The sequence below is a fragment of the Pseudophryne corroboree genome, chromosome 11, assembly GCF_028390025.1.
Source record: "Pseudophryne corroboree isolate aPseCor3 chromosome 11, aPseCor3.hap2, whole genome shotgun sequence".
Classification (NCBI taxonomy): domain Eukaryota; kingdom Metazoa; phylum Chordata; class Amphibia; order Anura; family Myobatrachidae; genus Pseudophryne; species Pseudophryne corroboree.
This window is the reverse complement of record NC_086454.1, coordinates 45,955,453-45,978,468: the sequence shown is the minus strand read 5'-3', so window position 1 is coordinate 45,978,468 and position 23,016 is coordinate 45,955,453. Positions and strand designations below refer to the sequence as shown.

General features: G+C 49.0%; 1 protein-coding gene across 1 annotated transcript in view; it reads left to right on the top strand.

Moving 5' to 3' along the window:
• SERGEF (secretion regulating guanine nucleotide exchange factor) overlaps positions 1 to 23,016 on the top strand; it is a 271,874-nt gene that overhangs the window by 172,876 nt on the left and 75,982 nt on the right. The window lies entirely within an intron of this gene.

The window sequence follows — 23,016 nt, the reverse complement described above, 5'->3', positions numbered from 1 at the left end:
ATACCGTCCTATTTCCCTGCTGCCCACGGATATTAAAATCCTCGCCAAGGTCCTAGCCTCCAGACTTTAACCGCGTTATAGTCCAAATAATTCACCCTGACCAAACGGGCTTTATGCTTGGTAAGTCCACTGCTGTTAATTTGAGACGCCTGTTCACTCATTTCCAGGTTTCCCGGGGGGAGGCTTGCTCCTCCGTTATAGCCTCCTTAGATGCCGTGAAGGCCTTTGATTCGGTGGTGTGGGCCTTCCTATGGGAGACTATGAGTAGATTTGGCATGGGTCCTAACTTTATTAGCTATGTTAAATTACTATATTCCCTGCCCATGGCCAGAGTTTCGGTGAACGGGTATGTGTCCCACTCCTTCCCCCTGTCTAGGGGAACGAGACAAGGCTGCCCGCTGTCCCCAACTCTGTTCGCCATTGCTATTGAGCCTCTGGCATGTTTGATTAGAGCTGGTCCAGACATCCTGGGTATTAGGGTGGGCGCGAAAAAGGACAGAATAGCACTATATGCTGATTACCTTTTATTATGTGTTGATGATTACGCTTCCTCTATGCCCACTATCCTGAACTTGATAAATGCCTATGGCCATTTCTCTGGGCTCAAAATAAATTGGGATAAATCCAACATTACTCCACTCAGGGGCCCTATCCCAGTAACCCCCTTGATCCATGTCCCGCTTAAATGGGTGGATTCTTTCAAGTACCTGGGTATATGGGTATCGAATGATCCCTGTACTTATATTTCTCTTAATATCATGCCTCAGCTTGCGTACCTTCGCTCAAAGGTCAAGACTTGGAGGAATTTACCTCTGATGGTGACGGGCAGGGTCAACTGTGTGAAAATGGTGTTTCTACCTAAACTTCTGTATGTCCTCCAGCAATCGCCTATATACATTAGCTTAAAAATATTCCGGCAGATTGACAGTTTGCTATCTTCCTTGATCTGGGCCAGTAGGAGAGCACGGTTGAGGCTCGACACCTTGTCCAGGCCACGACTGCTTAGCCCTCCCTATTTTTAAATTGTATTACTACGCTGCGCAGTTGGCACACATTTGGGTATGGGTGACTGACTCAGACACTCTGGCTATACACTCACAACTGTTTCTCCGGGAATATACTGATGGCACAACCTTGCAAATGTTGCTCTGTGGGAACTCTAAATTGTCCAAGATCCCTATAATAAAACAGGCCATTCTTGTATGGAAACAGGTGCATGTTCTCTTATTAGGTCAGGGCATAGACCCAGATACTCCGTTGGACAATGTCCTTGGTCTTCCAGAATTGGCCTCGCTGCAGCCTGGGGCGGTGTGGGGGAGATGGGGTGTGACCTCCCTGGGATACGTATAATGGCGGTATACTGAAATCCTTCCTGCAACTCCAACAGGATTACAATGTACCCTCTTACTATTTTTACCGCTACCTGCAATTGAGACATGCGATTAATGCACAGTTTCCCCGATATCCCTCCGGTGATTATCGACTCCCCAGTCAAGTCCCTGTTATTGAGCCTGGGAAATGGACATTTGGTGTCCAACATTTATACAAGTGTGTTCCGGTCTCACTACTCTGATCCTCTGTCCCTTCTTAGAAATAAGTGGGAAACTGACCTGGGATCAATTTCAGATGAGATATGGGAGGGTGCTTTGGGCTCTCCGAGACTATCCACTACCACCACTAGATATCAACAAATTCAACTGTTTATTGTACACAGAGTATATATGACACCAGTGCGACTATGTCGTATAGGGGGTACTCACTCTACCAGATGTCCTAAATGTGACAGTTTAAATGCAGATTTCTGGCACATCATCTGGCTTTGCCCCAAGATTGCTGCATTCTGCTCTGGTGTTAACAATGCTCTGGTGTCGACTGGAATTCCATCTGTTGTGTGCACCCCCGGTGACTTGTGTGTTATCAGCTATGGAGGAGGACGCACTGGACGCCCCTACCAGACGTTATGTAATTAATCTTTTTGGCCTGGCCAAGGTGTGTATCGCCAGACTCTGCTTGGCCAAGGATGCTCCCACATTACAATCTTGGGTGTCACTTGTTAATGATACGGCCTCTCACGAGAAATATGTATACTTAGCCAGGAAAGCAGGGAAAAAATATCACGACTTATGGGGTAGATGGCTTGAGTCCCCATATTCAGTAAACCGGAATGTCTAAATATTCGCTACTGTGTGCTTAATATCTAGGTGATTGGAGGTTTGCGATGCGTGCCAGTAGGTTGTCTGGGATTATAGTAGCTGGATCTCAATCGGGAAAGTTGCCTCTTCCTCGTATATGTGTTTTTATGATACCTGCGGCCCGCCACTCCTCTGCCCGTACCTGTGACCAGCCACTCCTTTACCCGTACCTGTGACCAGCCACTCCTCTGCCCGTACCTGTGACCAGCCACTCCTCTGCCCGTACCTGTGACCAGCTACTCCTCTGCCCGTACCTGTGAACAGCCACTCCTTTACCCGTACCTGTGACCAGCCACTCCTTTACCCGTACCTGTTGATATGTATTGTAATGCACAGTTGTGCTTCGTGGCTAGAAACCTATATATGTACTTTAGTTCGGCAGCCATTGATGATCTGAGACACTCTATACTGATTTCTGTATGTTAGTTTGGAGGTGTGAGTATGCACATCTTAGAAGCTGTGTTTAGGAATTGATAAGGTTCTGAATCTGCGCCTTCCCCTAGTCTTAAGGCCCGTACACACTGGTCGATATATCGGCCGTTCTCTTGAACGGCCGATATATCGCGGGACCGTCGGCCAGTGTGTACGGCCGATACGTCTGTGAACTCCGTCGTTCACAGACGTATCGCGTCGGCCGTGCAGCACAGCCGACGGCCAATATATCTACCGATATATTGGCGCGTCGCTGTGTGTGTACGGGGCGGTCGGCCGACCGCCCGTACACATGCTGCGGCGGCCGGCTGTGATTGACAGGTCAACTGGGCCGGCGTGTGTACACGCCCGCCCAGTTCATGACATCAGTCCCCGACGGATCGAGCAGTGTGTATGCTGAACACACTGCTCGATCCGTCCATAGATATATCTGCAGATCAATTGATCTGCAGATATATCTGTTAGTGTGTACCCACCTTAAGAAACGTATTGTACTTTGTTTTATTGGAAAAAAGAAAAACAATAAAAGATTATTGATTTAAAAAAAAAAAGTGTGTCATTTCTCCTTCGGGCACCGTTTTACCTATAACTGCCTGTGGGAGGGGGCATAGAGGGGAGGAGCCAGCTCACCCAGTGGAAGAAATTTAAAGTGCACTGGCTCCTTTGGACCCTGGCTATACCCATCGTACTAATGTGTCCCCAATATCCCTTATGGACTACGAGGAAAGGATTAACCGGGAGGTATTAAAATCCTATTTTGTTTAGGGGGGAAGGGGGTTATAACTAATGAGGCAATAAGTTTTGGTTAATGAAAGAATCCTATACAGGGTCTTAATGACACGCTGTCATATATTAATAGGATTATTCCAACATATTTACAGTACAGTCATATTTTTAATCTGAGTGTTCTACTCGTCTGTTGTCTTTATATTTTCTGATATAGTTTGCCTTTTTCTTCTCACTTGACTCTTGCACCCTATTAGGTTGGTGTCTAATTATAATACCAACTTAGTAGCACTATTTATGTACTTTTTCCACTCTAGGACAATTCTTATGCTTTAATTAGGACTGTATCCTAATTTTTTTTTTGAGTGTGTCAGTATGTAGGGTCAGATGGGAGGGGGGCTTGACCTTGGCAGTAAAGTATGGCGCTGTGAAACACTTGTGGCGCCTTATAAATAAACTGTAATAATAATAATAATAATAATAAGTGGCTTTATTATCTAGCTCCTCAACTTGTACATCTTCTGTGAAGGGGTCACACCGGTGGAACAAGGCAATTCTTCCCAGGCTGTCCTCGATAGGGCTGGTTTGAGGCATTTTCCGTTACAGTCCCTTCTGGCTAACACTCCACTTTCCCGATGCCTCCCCCTACTACAGCAGGCACGTTCAGTGTGGGACTGGGGCATGAAGGGCCCATCGGGGGAATGCAGTTATAGGGGCCCAAACTTAGAGGTGTGGCCAGCCTACAAAAGGGGTGTGGCCAGCCTCCACACAAGCTTGAAATACACAATAGTTTAGTGCAGTGTAATGCAACATATCTACCATGTATAATACAAGTACACAGTCTGGAACCTAATCCCTAGAGGAAGGAGTGGGCCCTCAGGCAGTGGGGCCCACCAGTGGTTTCCCTGGTACCCCTGTGGGCCAGTCCGACCCTTGGCACGTTGAGTCTGGATTGTTGTGGACAAGATCTTTGGCGACTCTGGTTTAGACCCTTGTTCTCCACTTTGGTGAAATTCGGCCCTCCCAGAGCTCACACACATACACTGCCACATAGACCCCCCCCCCCCTCCCCACACACACACACACTGCCCCATAGCCCCCCCACACACACACATTGCCCCATAAATACACACACACGAACATCCCGCACCACCTCCTCGCAGCTCCAGCCCCCACAGATTACCATTCTGGGCACTGGATCGCAGCAGTCCATATCTTGTTAGGGGGCACGGGTGGCAGTCTTGATCGGGACCACCGGCAGACAACTATGGATGGAGACACAGAGGCTGAGCCGGCGGTGGCGGTATTGTGAATTCAGTGCCAGCCGCTAGCCAGTTGGAGCTGCAAGTGGCAGCTCCTGATTGGCAGCCAGTCCGCAAGCTACGATTTGCTAGAGGCGGACACTAAATTCAAAATACCACTGCCGCCGGCTCAGCCTCTTTCTCTCCGTCCATAGTTGTCTGCCGGTGGTCCTGATCAATGCTGCTACCACCCCATACTTAGCTCATGTAAGTATTGCCCAAACATGGATGGATTCTGATCCTCCTACTTCTCCCTAATGGGTGGCCTTGGCCAGTGCTACTGACTCTCATGACCATTTTATGTATCACAGTGTCCATTTAAATTTGATAGAGTTTAGGTCCTCTGGCAGTCATCCAGATACACTATTGAGTCTCCTGCTCCTAGATTTGTTCCCTCTTGGATTGTGCCTCCTGGGTGCCACTGTCAGTCCACTTTTAGTTTGCTATTCGCTGTTTGTTATGGAATAACTTCATAATTTTACTTTGGACCGATTCTGTCTGCTCCGTTTTCTGATACTAATTCTATTATGTTTAGCTATGGTCGTGTTCTCTCCCTAGGATGATACTTCCTTTATCTGGTTATCTTATGTACTCTACCATTGGTTTTTGTATTTTATTTTGTTACTGGAAAACTTTAAATGAAAATACTTGATTCTAAATAAACTGTGTGTCAGTATATGTTAAGTTTGGGATATCTGCCTTTTGAACAAATATTTTAGTGTATATTATTAAAAACTATTTTAACATTTACATATAATTGAAAGCCCATTGCCATGCTTTGGCCATTTTTCTGCAAGTCTCAGAATTTACTTTTAGGTGCACCTCTACACAGGGCTCTTTCACCTTATTGTGTTTACTATACAGACAACATTTCTCTTACGTCCTAGAGGGTACTGGGGTTCCATTTAGTACCATGGGGTATAGACGGGTCCACTAGGAGCCATGGGCACTTTAAGAATTTGATAGTGTGGCCTGGCTCCTCCCTCTATGCCCCTCCTACCAGACTCAGTTTAGAAAATGTGCCCGGAGGAGCCGGTCACGTCTCTGGAAGCTCCTGAAGAGTTTTCTGCATTTATTTTATATGTTTGTTATTTTCAGGCAGGGCTGGTTGGCACCAGCCTGCCTGCTTCATGGGACTTAGGGAAGGGGACGTGCCAACCTCCCTCAGGGTTAACGGTCCCGTTCCCCGCTGACAGGATGGGTTACGGTCGTTATGTCGACACAATTTAGGTCGACCACGGAAGGTCGACAAGGCCATTAGGTCGACACGCATTAGGTCGGCATGGCCGTTAGGTCGACATGTACTAGGTTGACAGGTCAAAAGGTTGATATGAGTTTTTCACATTTTTTTTTCTTTAATTTTTTGGGATTTTTTCATACTTAACGATCCACGTGGACTACGATTGGAACGGTAATCTGTGCGGAGCGAAGCGAGGCGCCTTGCCCGAAGCATGGTGAGCGAAGTGAGCCATGCGAGGGGACACCGTGCACTAATTTGGGTTCCCCGTCACTTTACGGAGAAAACTACACCAAAAACAGTCAAAAACCTCATGTCGACCTTTTGACCTGTCAACCTAGTACATGTCGACATAACGTCCATGTCGACCTAATGCGTGTCGACCTAATTGCAATGTCGACCTTCCGTGGTCAACCTAATGAGTGTCGACCTAAGTTGGGTTGACCCAATGACCCATACCCGACAGGACACTGAGCTTCTGAGGGAACTATTCGTAAGCCCCACCACGGCGAGCGTACATTCCCACAGCACTCCGCCACCCCTGACAGAGCCAGACGAATGAAGAGTGGTGAGTACTAAGCCAGCGTCCCGACTAGCGGGTCGCCGGCCATTATGGCGGCATGAGGGTACGGAGACACGCGGCTTCTAACCGGGGCAGAATGCGTCTCCAGACACAGTACACAGCTGCGTCTCAGTACACTGTACACAGTACCCACACTGGCAAAAACAGCCTTAAAACAGTTTTCTCTCTATTTCAAACACCAGATGACCTCACCAATAGTGGACGCATCAGTCTCTAGGCTGTCACGAAAAATTGTATTGCCTGTCCTTCGCGCAGCCTCCCTAAAAGATACGGCTGATCGTAAAATTGAGACTACACTCAAGTTATTGTACTCAGCTGCTGGGGTGGCCCAGAGACCCACTATTGCATGTGCGTGGATCACAAAAGCCATTGCTAAATGGTCAGGTAACCTAATTGAGGGGTTAGATTCCTTGTCTAGGGGGGATGTTGTTTTACTCCTGCAGCATATATACAGGACTCTGCGAACTTTATGGTGGAAGCCATAAAAGAGATTGGTTTGCTTAATGCACACACCACCATTATGGCAATGTCAGCACGCAGGGGCTTGTGGCTACGCCAGTGGACTGCTGATGCTGACTCCAGGAAAGGCGTGGAAGGCCTACCATTCACAGGAATGGCCTTGTTTGTAGACGAACTAGACAAATGGATTTCTGAAGATACTGCGGGTAAGTCTACGTATCTTCCTTCCGCAGCATCCCCCCCAGCCAGGAAAGCTTATTCAGCTTCAAATTTACAGTCCTTTCGGACAGCCAAGTTTAAGGGAAAATCCAGAGGTGCTTCTACGGCCTCCAGAGGTGCAAGAGGTAAACCACACAAACCATCAACTGCAGGTGCTCAGGAACAGAGCTCAGGCTCTGCTTCCTCAAAGCCTTCAGCATGACGGTGGACCGCCTGGAGGACTGTCAGGTGGGAGCCCGACTAAAATTCTTTAGTCACATCTGCTCAAGTTCGTGCCGGGATCCCTGGGTCATACATCTTCTTTCCGAGGGCTACAGACTGGAGTTCCAAGAGCTCCCACCTCACAGATTCTCCAAATCAGGCTTACCAGGTTCACAAGAGACAAGTATAACTTTACAGCATGCCATCCAAAAACTGGTACAGACTCAAGTCATTGTTCCAGTTCCACCTCATCTGCACAACAAGGGGTACTGTTCCAACTTGTTTGTAGTACCGAAGCCGGACGGTTTGGTACGATCAATTCTGAACCTCAAATCCCTGAACCTGTTCTCAAGAGTGTTCAAGTTCAAGATGGAGTCTCTGAGAGTGGTGATCTCAGGTCTGGAGGAGGGGGAATTCCTAGTGTCTCTGGATATCAAGGAGGCGTTCCTTCACATTCCGATCTGTCTGCCTCAACAAGCTTATCTGCGGTTTGCACTGCAGGACTGCCATTACCAGTTCCAGGCCCTGCTATTTGGTCTCTCCACGGCACCGAGGGTGTTCACCAAAGTGATGGCAGAGATGATGTTTATACTCCGCAAGCAGGGAGTGAACATAATTCCATACCTGGACAATCTTCTGATAAAGGCTCCATCCAGGGAGAGGTTGTTGAACAGCATTGTCCTCATAACCCAACTACCCCTGGATCACGGCTGGATTCTGAATCTTCCAGAATCTCATTTAGAGCCAGCTCAGAGGCTCCCATTTCTGGGAATGATACTGGACACACAGTCGCAGAAAGTTTTTGATTGGAAAAGGCATTGGTAATCCAGTCGATGGTTCAGGATGTCCTGAAGTCAACCCGGATATCGGTGCACCTATGCATTCATCTTCTGGGAAAAATGGTGGCCTCTTACGAGGTGCTTCAATATGGAAGGTTTCACGCAATACCCTTCCAGCTCGATCTGTTGGACAAATGGTCTGGTTCGCATCTTCACATGCACCAGAGGATCAGTCTGTCGCCAAAGCTAGGATCTCCCTTCTGTGGTGGATACAGATTTCTCACCTCGTCGATGGTCGGAGGTTCGGAATTCAGGACTGGATCCTGTTAACCACGGACGCAAGCCTCAGAGGTTAGGGAGCAGTCACCCAGGCAGTGCAGTTTCAAGGAAGATGGTCATATCTTCTTCACGATCGGGCCATTCAGGTCCAGTCGGACAATGTGATAGCAGTGACGTACATAAACCGACAGGGCGGAACGAAAAGCAGAGCAGCGATGTCAAGGGTGTGAAGAATTCTCCTCTGGCGAGAAAAAAACGCTGTGGTGTTATCAGCGGTCTTCATTCCGGGAGTAAACACCTGGGAAGCAGACTTCCTCAGCAGACATGACCTGCACTCGGGGGAGTGGGGCCTTCACCCAGAAGTGTTCAGGTGCTTGACACGTCGGTGGGGTTATCTACAAATCGACATGATGGCCTCTCGTCTCAACAAGAATCTCAAGCAGTATTGTTCCAGGTTGAGAAACCCACAGGCATTGGCGGTAGACGCTCTGACGACTCCATGGGTCTATCAAATGGTGTATGTGTTTCCTCCACTTCCTTTGATTCCTAGAATTCTGAAAAGAATAAAAAGGGAAAAGGTTCAAGCTATACTCATTGCTCTGGACTGGCCAAGAAGGGCCTGGTACGCAGACCTTCTGGAGATGCTCCTCGAAGATCCATGACCTCTACCTCTTCGCGAGGATCTTCTGCAACAGGGCCCGTTCGTCTATCAGGACGACTTACCACAGCTACGTTTGACGGCATGGAAGTTGGACGGCTGATTCTAGCCAGAAGAGGGATCCCTAACAAAGTTATTCCGACTATGGTCCAAGCCAGGAAGGGGTAACGTCTAAACATTACCACCGTATTTGGAAGAAATACGTCTCTTGGTCTGAGAGCAAAACTTTTTTAGGTGGAATTTCATCTGGGACGTTTCCTGCTTTTTCTGCAGGCAAGTGTGGATGTGGGCCTACATCTGGGCTCCATAACAGTCCAGATTTCAGCCTTGTCCATTTTCTCTCAAAAACAATTGGCTTCTTTCTCTGAGGTCCAGACGTTTTTGAAAGATGTTCTGCGCATCCAACCTCCCTTTGTGCGTCCCACGGCACCTTAGGATCTCAATTTGGTGCTGCAGTTCCTCCAATCGGACTGCTTTTATACCATTACAGGAGGTGGACGTAAAATATCTTACGTGGAAGACCATCACACTGTTGGCCTTGGCTTCAGCAAGACGTGTGTCGGAGCTGGGGGCTTTGTCTCACAAGAGCCCCTATTTAATTTTCCATGAAAACAGAGCTGAACTCAGAACTCGTCAGCAGTTTCTTCCGAAAGTGGTGTTTGCGTTTCACATCAACCAACCTATTGTGGTTCCGGTTATCATCGACAGTTCTGCTACTTCAAAGTCTTTGGATGTTGTGAGGGCTTTAAAGGTGTATGTAAAAGGAACAGCTCGTCACAGGAAATCTGACTCGCTTTTCATTCTATATGATCCCAATAAAATTAGGTGTCCTGTTGCAATGCAGACAGTTGCATGCTGGATCAGGCTCACTATCCAGCATGCTTATTCCACGGCAGGATTGCCAGTTCCAAAATCTGTACAGGTCCACTCTACTAGGTCGGTGGGTTCTTCTGGGGCGGCTGCCCGGGGTGTCTTGGCTTTACAGCTATGCCGAGTAGCTACTTGGTCTGGTTCGAACACGTTTGCTAAGTTCTACAAGTTCGATACTTGGGCCTCTGAGGACCTTCAGTTTGGTCAGTCAGTTCTGCAGGAACCTCAGCACTCTCCCACCCGGTTTGGGAGCTTTGGTACATCCCCATGGTACTAAATGGATTCCCAGTATCCCATAGGACGTAAGAGAAAATAGTATTTTAATTACCTACCGGTAAATCCTTTTCTCGTAGTCCGTAGAGTATACTGGGCGCCCACCCGGTGCTTCGTTCTACCTGCACTGTTCCCTGGTTAGGTATTGTCAGTTCAGCTGCTGCTGTTCCTGTTTAAAGTTGGGTTAGCATGGCTTTCCTATTGTTTGTGTGTGCTGATTCGGAATCTCACCACTATCTTTATCTATCCTTCTCTCAAAGTATGTCCGTCTCCTCGGGCACAGTTTCCTAGACTGAGTCCGGTAGGAGGGGCATAGAGGGAGGTGCCAGCCCACACTATCAAATTCTTAAAGTGCCCATTGCTCCTAGTGGACCCGTCTATACCCCATGGTACTATATGGAATCCCAGTATCCTCTACGGACTACGAGAAAAGGATTAAAAGGTAGGCAATTAAAATCCTATTATTTTGTGACGGCATACTGTATGTGTATATATACTGTATATATAAAAAGATTGCATATTCAGCCTGTGCTAGGTCTGAGCTGGCGCTGCAGCACTGTAGCTACTTAATATGGGATGTTGTGGGTTTTGTTTTGTTTTTGTTTTTAAAATAACTTTATTGGCAGGCCACAGCGTCCTTGTGGCTCCTGTGCGCAAGCGCCGGGTCACACGGCATGTACGTTGGGAGCTGGCGAATCAGCACATGCGCGCTGCCACACTCGCCTCAGGTCCCCGGAGTCCTTACAGATGAATCGCAGATGCGCAGGGTGACAGGCGCAGGGTCCGCTGGTTAGGATGATTACTGCACATGCGCGGGAAAACAGCAAATGGCAAAATCTGCAGAGGATGTGGAACGCCGAGGGGGAGGAATAAAGATTCGGTATGAAGAAAGGGCTAATGTTCATACATTAGGGTGATGTGTGTGGTGGGCATATCACTGTGATAAAACAGTGATATGTCAAACTTTACATAAAGAATGTTAAGGACACAATAATACATCTGCCACAGTATTCCAGATTGTATGTTGTGAGCATTGAAACTTATATCTCACATGGGGCCAGATTTCTTACAGTCCGTATATTGTAATCATGGGAATTTCTCTGACGTCCTAGTGGATGCTGGGGACTCCGTAAGGACCATGGGGAATAGCGGCTCCGCAGGAGACTGGGCACAGCTAAGAAAGATTTAGGACTACCTGGTGTGCACTGGCTCCTCCCACTATGACCCTCCTCCAGACTTCAGTTAGAATCCTGTGCCCGGCTGAGCTGGATGCACACTAGGGGCTCTCCTGAGCTCCTAGAGAGAAAGTATATTTTAGGTTTTTTATTTTACAGTGAGATCTGCTTGCAACAGACTCACTGCAGCGAGGGACTAAGGGGAGAAGAAGCGAACCTACCTAACTGGTGGTAGCTTGGGCTTCTTAGGCTACTGGACACCATTAGCTCCAGAGGGATCGACCGCATGGAACCGGCCATTGGTGTTCGGTCCCGGAGCCGCGCCGCCGGCCCCCTTACAGAGCCAGAAGCAAGAAGAATCCGGAAAATCGGCGGCAGAAGACATCAGTCTTCACCAAGGTAGCGCACAGCACTGCAGCTGTGCGCCATTGCTCCTCATACACACTTCACACTCCGGTCACTGAGGGTGCAGGGCGCTGGGGGGGGGCGCCCTGAGAAGCAATAAATACACCTTGGCTGGCAAATATATCACAATATATAGCCCCAGAGGCTATATATGTGATAAATACCCCTGCCAGAATCCATAAAAAAGCGGGAGAAAAATCCGCGAAAAAGGGGCGGAGCTATCTCCCTCAGCACACTGGCGCCATTTTCTCTTCACAGTGCAGCTGGAAGACAGCTCCCCAGGCTCTCCCCTGTTGTTTTCAGGCTCAAAGGGTTAAAAAGAGAGGGGGGGCACTAAATTTAGGCGCAATATTGTTTATACAAGCAGCTATTGGGGGAAAAATCACTCAGTTATAGTGTTAATCCCTGCATTATATAGCGCTCTGGTGTGTGCTGGCATACTCTCTCTCTGTCTCCCCAAAGGACTTTGTGGGGTCCTGTCCTCAGTCAGAGCATTCCCTGTGTGTGTGCTGTGTGTCGGTACGGCTGTGTCGACATGTGGGATGAGGAAGGTTACGTGGAGCAGAGGCCGATAAATGGGATGTCGTCCCCTGTGGGGCCGACACCAGAGTGTATGGATAGGTGGAAGGTATTAAACGACAATGTCAACTCCTTACAAGGCTGGATGACGTTAAACAGCTGTGGGACAGCCGGCTTCTCAGCCCGCACCTGCCCAGGCGTCTCAAAGGCCATCAGGGGCTCAAAAAAGCGCCCGTTACCTCAGATGGCAGACACAGATGTCGACACGGAGTCTGACTCCAGTGTCGACGAGGTTGAGACATATACACAAACCACTAGGAACATCCGTTACATGATCTCGGCAATAAAAAATGTGTTACGCATTTCTGACATGAACCCAAGTACCACATAAAAGGGTTTTTATTTTTGGGGAGAAAAAGCAGCCAGTGTTTTGTTCCCCCATCAGATGAATGAATGAAGTGTGTAAAGTAGCGTGGGTTCCCCCAATAAGAAACTGGTAATTTCTAAAAAGTTACTGATGGCGTACCCTTTCCCGCCAGAGGATAGGTCACGTTGGGAGATATCCCTTAGGGTGGATAAGGCGCTCACACATTTGTCAAAAAAGGTGGCACTGCCGTCTTAGGATACGGCCACCTTGAAGGAGCCTGCTGATAAAAAGCAGGAGACTATCCTGAAGTCTGTATATACACACTCAGGTTATATACTGAGACCTGCAATCGCCTCAGCATAAATAGTGCTGCTGCAGCGTGGTCTGATACCCTGTCAGATAATATTAATACTCTAAGACAGGGAAAATAGTTTGCTAACATAGAGCATATTAAAGACGTCGTCTTATATATAAAGGATGCACAGAGGGATATTTGCCGGCTGGCATCCAGAATTAATGCAATGTCCATTCTGCCAGGAGGGTATTAGAAACCCGGCAGTGGACAGGTGATGCTGCCTATAAAAGGCACATGGAGATTCTGCCTTATAAGGGTGAGGAATTGTTTGGGGATGGTCTCTGGGACCTCGTATCCACAGCAACAGCTGGGAAGAAAATTTCTTTTACCTCAGGTTTCCTCACAGCCTAAGAAAGCACTGTATTTTCAGGTACAGTCCTTTCGGCTTCAGAAAAGCAAGCGGGTCAAAGGCTCTTCCTTTCTGCACAGAGACAAGGGAAGAAGGAAAAAGCTGCACCAGCAGCCAGTTCCCAGGATCAAAAATCTTCCCCCGCTTCCTCTGAGTCCACCGCTTGACGTTGGGGCTCCACAGGTGGAGACAGGTGCGGTAGGGGCGCGTCTCGGGAACTTCAGGGACCAGTGGGTTTGCCCACAGGTGGATCCCTAGGTTCTGCAAATAGTATCACATGGATACAGGCTGGAGTTCGAGGCGACTCCCCCTCGCCGTTACCTCACCTCAGCCTTGCCTGCTGCCCTCGGAGAAAGGTAGTACTGGCGGCAATTCACAAGCTGCACTTCCAGCAGGTGAAATCTAGGTACCCCTCCTTCAACAAGGCCGGGGTTACTATTCCAAAATGTTGTGGTACCGAAACCAGACGGTTCGGTGAGACCCATTCTAAAATTGAAAGCCTTGAACACGAATACGAAGGTTCAAGTTCGAAATGGAATCGCTCAGGGCGATTATTGCAAGCCTGGATGGTATCACTGGACATCAAGGATGCTTACCTGCATGTCCCTATTTACCCTCTTCACCAGGAGTACCTCAAAATTGTGGTACAGGATTGTCATTGCCAATTCCAGACGTTGCCGTTGGTCTGTCCCCGGCACCAAGGTATTTACCAAGGTAATGGCCGAAATAATTATCCCGTACTGGGACGATCTCCTTATAAAGGCGAGGTCCAGGGAGCAGTTGTTCGGCGGAGTAGCACTATCTCGGGAAGTGCTACAACAGCACGGCTGAATTCTGAATATTCCAAAGTCGCAGCTGGTTCCTACGACGCGTCTACTGTTCCTGAGTATGGTTCTGGACACAGAACAGGATAAAAAGGGTTTCTCCCGGAGGAGAAGTCCAAGGAGTTGTCGTCTCTAGACAGAGACCTCCTAATACGTATACAGGTGTCGGTGCATCAATGCACGCGAGCCCTGGGAAGGATGGTAGCTTCTTACGAAGAAATTCCATTCGCCAGGTCCCATTCAAGGATTTTCCAGTGGGATCTGTTGGACACGGATAACCCTGTCTCCAAGGGCCAGGGTGTCGTTGTTGTGGTGGCTGCGGAGTGCTCATCTTCTAGGGGGCCGCAGATTCGGCATACAGGACTGGGTCCTGGTGACCACGGATGCCAGCCTTCGAGGCTGGGGGGCAGTCACACAGGGAAGAAACTTCCAAGGCTATGGAAAAGTCAGGAGACTTCCCTACACATAAATATTCTGGAACTAAGGGCTATTTACAGTGCCCTAAGTCAGGCTAGACCCCTGCTTCAACACCGGCCGGTGCTGATCCAGTCAGACAACATCACGGCGGTCGCTCATGTACACGACAGGGCGGCACAAGAAGCAGGATGGCGATGGCAGAAGCCACAAGGATTCTCCGATGGGCGGAAAATCATGTGTTAGCATTGTCAGCAGTGTTCATTCCCGGAGTGGACAACTGAGAAGCAGACTTTCTCAGAAGACACAACCTCCACCCGGGAGAGTGGGGACTTCATCCAGAAGTCTTCCAAATGATTGTACACCGTTGGGAAAGGCCACAGGTGGACATGATGGCGTCCCGCCTCAACTAAAAGTTACAAAGATATTACGCCAGGTCAAGGACCCTCAGGCGATAGCTGTGGACGCTCTGGTGGGTGTACCAGTCGGTGTATGTGTTCCCTTCTCTGCCTCGCTTACCCAGGGTAATGAGAATAATAAGAAGGAGAGGAGTAAGAACTATACTCATTGTTCCGGGTTGGCCAAGAAGAGCTTGGTAACCAGAACTCCAAGAAATGATCTCAGAGGACCTATGGCCTCTGCCGCTCAGACAGGACCTGCTGCAGCAGGGGGCCTGTCTGTTTCAAGACGTACCGCGGCTGCGTTGACGGCATGGCGGTTGAACGCCGGATCCTGAAGGAAAAGGGAATTCCGGAGGAAGTTATCCCTACGCTATTTAAAGCTAGGAAAGAAGTGAACGCTAACCATTATCACCGCATATGGCGGAAATATGTTGCGTACTGTGAGGCCAGGAAGGCCCCAAAGGAGAAATTTCAGCTAGGTCGATTTCTGCATTTCCTACAGTCAGAGGTGACTATGGGCCTACAATTGGGTTCCATTAAGGTCCAGATTTCGGCTCTATCGATTTTCTTCCAAAATGGAACTGGCTTCACTGCCTGAAGTTCAGACATTTGTCAAGGGAGTGCTGCATATTCAGCCTCCTTTTGTGCCTCCAGTGGCACCGTGGGACCTCAACGTGGTGTTGGGTTTCCTAAAGTCACATTGGTTTGAGCCACTCAAAACCGTGGATTTAAAATATCTCACGTGGAAAGTGGTCATGCTTTTGGCCTTGGCTTCGGCAAGGCGGGTGTCAGAATTGGCGGCTTTGTCATGCAAAAGCCCCTATTTGATTTTCCATATGGATAGGGCAGAATTGAGGACTCGTCCCCAGTTTTTTCCTAAGGTGGTATCAGCTTTTCACTTGAACCAACCTATCGTGGTGCCTGCGGCTACTAGGGACTTGGAGGACTCCAAGTTACTGGACGTAGTCAGGGCATTGAAAATTTATGTTTCCAGGACGGCTGGAGTCAGGAAGACTGACTCGCTATTTATCCTGTATGCACCAAACAAGATGGGTGCTCCTGCTTCAAAGCAGACTATTGCTCGCTGGATTTGTAGCACAATTCAGCTTGCGCATTCTGTGGCTGGCCTGCTGCAGCCTAAATCTGTAAAAGCCCATTCCACAAGGAAAGTGGGCTCTTCTTGGGCGGCTGCCCGAGGGGTCTCGGCTTTACAACTTTGCCGAGCTGCTACTTGGTCAGGGGCAAACACGTTTGCAAAATTCTACAAATTTGATACCCTGGCTGAGGAGGACCTTGAGTTCTCTCATTCGGTGCTGCAGAGTCATCCGCACTCTCCCGCCCGTTTGGGAGCTTTGGTATAATCCCCATGGTCCTTACAGAGTCCCCAGCATCCACTAGGACGTCAGAGAAAAGAAGATTTTACTCACCGGTAAATCTATTTCTCGTAGTCCGTAGTGGATGCTGGGCGCCCGTCCCAAGTGCGGACTGTCTGCAATACTTGTATATAGTTATTGTTAACTACAAGGGTTATTGTTGAGCCATCTTTTGAGAGGCTCTGTTGTGTTCATACTGTTAACTGGGTATATTATCACGAGTTATACGGTGTGATTGGTGTGGCTGGTATGAGTCTTACCCGGGATTCAAAATCCTTCCTTATTGTGTCAGCTCTTCCGGGCACAGTATCCTTACTGAAGTCTGGAGGAGGGTCATAGTGGGAGGAGCCAGTGCACACCAGGTAGTCCTAAATCTTTCTTAGCTGTGCCCAGTCTCCTGCGGAGCCGCTATTCCCCATGGTCCTTACGGAGTCCCCAGCATCCACTACGGACTACGAGAAATAGATTTACCGGTGAGTAAAATCTTATTTTACCACGGTTCTCTTGCCGGGCGACTGGCTCCAATAAGAGTCTTTCCTGGTGCACTCTGCTTCTGTGTTCGGGGCCTCTGCAATGAATGCACATGTGCGGCCATCAGCCGCCGCACGCGTCATTGGGGGCCAACAGAGAGGGAACCAAACAAATTTGCATGATAGTATCCCATATAGGCCCCACTATAGGCTATTGCCATCTTCAGATGGAATTACCTGCTGGGGCACGCTCCGGTATACTTTGCATTCAGAAGCTTGGTAAATCTGATAGTATAGCAGCCCCAATAAAAAGTGACTTGGTCAGAAATGGAGGGAGTCTCCATAATAAATCCTGGGGATGATTAAAATTTGAGGGTACCCATCCCCGTCTCCTCCACAAACAGCTGTATCCTGCTATTTTTTTTTAGTAAATATGCCCTTATATCCCTTACCGCTAAGACAGGTTCTGCTTTTCCCATTACTATACTGAATGATGTCATGAGGGAGACAGACAGATCTAGCTATGTCTTCTGTCACATGTACAAAGCGAAACGTTATTCCAATTCCCCTGATATCTTCTAATGTCAGCACTGCAACCAGGTCAGTCTCCACAGAACCGCGAGAAGAATCAGTGTATACAGCATTTGCAAGTCGGATTTAATATGTTTTGGAAGCATCTGGATTTTTTTTTTTATGCAGTAGGCCTAGACAATTAGAATGTCTGATGTATATGTGAGTGGAATAAATGTAGATCATGTGTTATTTCAATGGAGTCAGGTGCTTAATGTGCTGCATGTTTGTACATGAATGGTACATTTGTTGCCATCATTGATTTTGTAGCTGTTTGTTTACAGATGCATTAATTTATTGCAAGGCTTCCCCCCGGGCTGGAACCATTCAGTGCTCTCCAGATATAGAAGCAGAATTGTTTTTCCAACCATTTTTTTTTTTTTTTTTTAAAGTCTTTTTAACCCATCGGCCATACATTTATCATCATGCAGAGGATTTTATTTTAGGCATATTAGGAAAATGCTGTCAGAAATAAAACATTATTTTTATAAGCCTTGTTTATTTTCTGTAAGAATACAGTGAAAGAGGGCTATATATCTGAGATTTACCTTTATTAATCTGGCACGTCACTCAGCTAACAATGGGGCAGATGTATTAACTTGGAGACAGCATAAGGAAGTGATAAACCAGTGATATGTGCAAGGTAATAAAGGCACCAGCCAATCAGCTCCAATATGTAAATTAACAGTTAGGATCTGATTGGCTGCTGCCTTTATCAACTTGCACATATCACTGGTTTATCACTTCCTTATGCCTTCCCCAGGTTAATACATCTGCCCCAATGTACCTGAATAGGCTCCACACTTAGGACACTCGCGATTTTGGAGACGCGTAATTTGCACTGCAGTCCATTCCAACAGCCTGGTTACATACAATGAGAGATTTTTGGTGGAAATCAATTGCACTGACAGCCATACCTTGTGGGGATTCCAATTACCCATGAAGGGTGCGAGTTGCCGTTGCTGCGGAGTGCAAATGTCAGCAATGGCACCCGAACTTGCACGCCTCGTGGCCCCTTCTAGGGCCGGTCTCGCACTTTGGCCCTCATTCCGAGTTGGTCACTCGCTAGCAGTTTTTAGCAGCTGTGCAAACGCATAGTTGCCGCCCACGGGGGAGTGTATTTTCGCTTTGTAAGTGTGCGAACGCCTGTGCAGCCGAGCTCTGCAAAACCATTTTGTGCAGTTTCAGGGTAGGTCTGGACTTACTTAGCCCTTGCGATCACTTCAGTCTTTTTGGTGCCGGAATTGACGTCACACACCCGCCCTCCAAACGCCCAGCCACGCCTGCGTTTTCCCTACCATTCCCAGAAAACGGTCAGTTGACACCCATAAACGCCCTCTTCCTGTCAATATTCTTGCGATCGGCTGTGCGTGTGGATTCTTCGTTAAATCCATCGCTCAGCAACGATTCGCATTGTACCTGTACGACACGCGTGTGCTTTGGGGTGCATACACATGCGCAGTAGAGACCTGATCGCACCACAGCAAATATCGGCAGCGTGCGATCAACTCGGAATGACCCCCATTATTGCTCGCGAACAAAAACTGCAAGTCAGTGGTACTGTAAGTGCTGCAATGGCATACAGCTGCACTTACTTGCATCTGCAAATTCATCACGGGTAATTGGGTTCCCCCTTTAAATTTGCTTATGTTGGAAATTCGCTTGACTGTTGTCTGGGTAGAAAACCTTTTGCAGTGTTAGTGGAGGTGATAATATATTGGTTCGTGGTATGTAGTATGGTGATTGACAGGCAGATGCGGTCGCGAGGCGTGTCGGCTGTGTTTTCGGGGGGCGCGGCCCGGACAACACAGGCATGTCCGGACCGTCTGTGACGTCATGCAGCCGCTGCGGCCAAAAACATGGCGGGTAGCCACCTCCCTTCGCAGCTAGGCTGCGTAGACAGGGAGCAGAAGCATCGCCGCTGTGCGATGCTTTCGCACGTCTGCGGGGGTGGGGCAGGACCCAGCATGCGGGACAGACTAGCCCTGTGCTGGGCGTCCCCCCGCATGTCAGAGATTTTGATCGTAGAAGTGCGTTTTTTTCACACATCTAGGATCAGGTCTGAATTAGGCCCATAATTGTTATGAACCACAGGTAGTGGTTCATTCCTATTTTATGTTTATAAGTAGTCTTGCAGGCCAGGATTTCCCGTTGCTCTGATTTAAGAAGATTCTTGTTTGCTGCCAGTGGTGAGTCTGTGTGATTGCAGCTTGTTCCCATGTGTTCAGCCTCACTTGTCTGTTGATTGCACCTCTCAGTTGTGCAGCAGGGCAGCTGCACGACATAATTAATTAAGACTCTCTGTTATATGCTTGCTCAGTGCAATTCACAGACGCTGGTGATATTTCCAGATTTCCAGGTTTCTTGGGTTCCAGAGTTCTTGAGTTCTGAGCTAGTCCCTGCCAGTTCCTGAGCTCCTGTCTAGCAGTGTCTGTCTAGCTGCTTTGAGTGTCGGTTCCAGTGTCGATTCCAGTGTCTGATCCTGTGTCCTGCCGTGAAGCGTTCCTGTCCAGGAGTCCTGTGGCTTTGTCTGTGCCTGGTCGAATATCTGGCTTCTTGGTGTCCACCGGTCTGTCGTTTGGGATTCTGCCTGTCCTCCAGTTCTGAGAGTCTGTGTCGGCTACATTGGGGGTTCCTGTCCGTTTGCCAGTATTTGTACCGGTTCCGTGAGTAGCGGCTTTGCCGCGTCCGTCGGCTCAGGCCGCAGTATTCTTTGGTTATAATTTGTTTCTGGTGTTTTGCAGAGGGTTCTGCTTGTGCTGTCACCGCCGGTACACAACGGTATTGTGTCGGCGAGTGGACAGCATTTCCTTTGTTGTTCTTTTCCTTTGGCGGCGTGCCGCACATATATTTAGGTTTAGGGTAGTTAGTAGCCCCTAGCCTTCTGTTTGTTTTAGCTAGAGGTCCCCTTGTTATTATCCTGTCTCGGTTCACGCCTTGTCTCAATCTAAGACCTGGGGGCATCGGAGTTGGGCAGACCTAATCCGCCCTTCAAACGCGGCTGCCGTGGGCCCAAGAAACCATAGTCACTCAGGCGTGAACGGACCACACGGGTGAAACAACGGAGGTAGGGTGCTAGGGGCTATTTCCACACCACACCTCGTTTCAGCGTCATGTTCTGGTGCTCAGGACTCACTACGCAACATCTCCCTTGTTCTGAGCACCAGGAACCTAACATTATCACCAGCCATACAACAAAAAAGAAATAAAACTTTTTCTTTTTTGGCCCAGTCCAGTGTCTTGTCTAGAATCCAGTCCTGTCTAGAATTCAGTGTGCATAATCCAGTCCGGTGTTTAGAATCCAGTCCTGTCTAGAACTCAGTGTGCAGAATCCAGTCCGGTGTTTAGAATCCAGTCCTGTCTAGAATTCAGTGTGCAGAATCCAGTCCGGTGTTTAAAAATCCAGTCTTGTCTTGTCTAGTTTAAAAGTCCAGTCTTGTCTTGTCTAGTCTAGTCTAGTCTTGTCTAGTCTAGTCTAGTCTTGTCTAGTTTAAAATCCTCCTATGCCAACTATGCAAGCCCTGCAGGCGTCTCTCTCAGCCCTGAACTCTGCTTTCAGTGCTTTGAAACCTGAGCAGTCGGAAGTTTTGCAGCAATCCTTAAAGCAACTGCAAAACCTTCTGACCAAATTTTTGCTTATTTTGCCAGAAGTTCTTGAGAGTTCATTCTCTAAAGGGACCCTTGTTCACAGTATGGTGACAAGTGAATCCTCAGGTTTAATTAGAGAGAAAAAGTTTGAAAGTTTTCTGCGGCCCAGGCTCTCAGAAGAGGAGTGTCTGCGTCGCAGAAACTTAGATTTATGCCTATATTGTGGGGGTTTAGGCCACTATCTGCAGACCTGTGAATTGCGCAAGCCAAAGTGTGGCAACAAGTCCTGCCCTCTGGCCAAGTTGAGTCAGGATACAAGACCTACTCCTGTCTCTACTGTGGCAGAGGTACTTGTCACACAACCCACACTAAAAAGCACTCTGTCCTATAATTGGGGTCCTTGGGCTAGGGAGCCCCATTATAGATTCAGGAACCAAAGGAGAATGTTTCTCTCCTCTCTTGATTTTCCTGTGGAAGCAGAGTTGCAAACCCCTGGAGTGGTGCCAGATGCCCAGGGTCCTGGAGTGGTGCCCGATGCCCAAGGTCCTGGAGTGGTGCCCGATGCCCAGGGTCCTGGAGTGGTGCCCGATGCCCAGGGTCCTGGAGTGGTGCCCGATGCCCAGGGTCCTGGAGTGGTGCCCGATGCCCAGGGTTCTGGAGCGGTGCCCGATGCCCAGGGTCCTGGAGCGGTGCCCGATGCCCAGAGTCCTGGAGCGATGCCCAGAGTCCTGGAGCGGTGCCCGATGCCCAGAGTCCTGGAGCGGTACCCAATGCCCAGAGTCCTGGAGTGGTACCCGATGCTCTAGGTTATAGAGGGACATCGAATATTATTGCTCAGGTGTCAATACCAGAAGGGGTCTCAGAAGCTGTTACCCCAGGTAGAGACTTGAAAAGCGCAACTCCAGAGAAGGTGTCTAAAACCATAGTTCTAGAAGGGAACTCGAGAAGCAAAACCCCAGAAGGGATCTTTGAAGTAATATCCCCAAGTGGGGTCTCGAGAGACGCAGCCCCAAAGAAGGGTCTAGAGGTCGCTTCCCCAGGAAAGGACTCAAGAGGCATAGCGTTAGTGGAGGTTCTGAAGGTTATAGCTTCAGCAAAGGTCCCGGAAGTCTTAGTCCCGGGAGAAGTTTCGATAATTATCGACTCAGAGAGGGAGGCCGACGGCTCGGTCCCAGAGAGGGAGGCCGACGGCTCGGTCCCAGAGAGGGAGGCCGACGGCTCGGTCCCAGAGAGGGAGGCCGACGGCTCGGTCCCAGAGAGGGAGGCCGACGGCCCGGTCCCAGAGAGGGAGGCCGACGGCCCGGTCCCAGTGAGGGAGGCCGACGGCCCGGTCCCAGTAAAAGAATCCGAGGTGCTGGCCCCAGCGGGGTTCCCGGAGGCCACTGCCCCAGCGGGGTTCCCGGAGGCCACTGCCCCAGCGGGGTTCCCGGAGGTCACTGCCCCAGCGGGGTTCCCGGAGGTCACTGCCCCAGCGGGGTTCCCGGAGGCCACTGCCCCGGATGGGGTTCAGAAGGCCACTGCCCCGGGTGGGGTTCAGAAAGTCACTGCCCCGGGTGGGGTTCAGAAAGTCACTGCCCCGGGTGGGGTTCAGAAAGTCACTGCCCCGGGTGGGGTTCAGAAAGTCACTACCCCAGGTGGGGTTCAGAAAGTCACTACCCCAGGTGGGGTTCCGAGGGCCACTGCTCCAGGTGGGGTTCCGAGGGTCACTGCCCCAGGTGGGGTTCAGAAAGTCACTGCCCCAGGTGGGGTTCAGAAAGTCTTAGCCTCGAGTAAGGTCAATAGTGACTAGGTCCTAGCAAAGCACTCTAGTCAGTCAGATGGGAAGGAAGCAGATCCTGACTCTGTTGATATCTCAACATCTATAATCTTTGATGGGGACTTAGTCCAATTTCTGGCGCTTTACAAACACTATTACACCATTTTGTTGTTTAGACCATTTCTGAGCATCACTTCAGAGAACCTTGTGCTCTATCTGATATATTCCTTTAGAGGAGAGC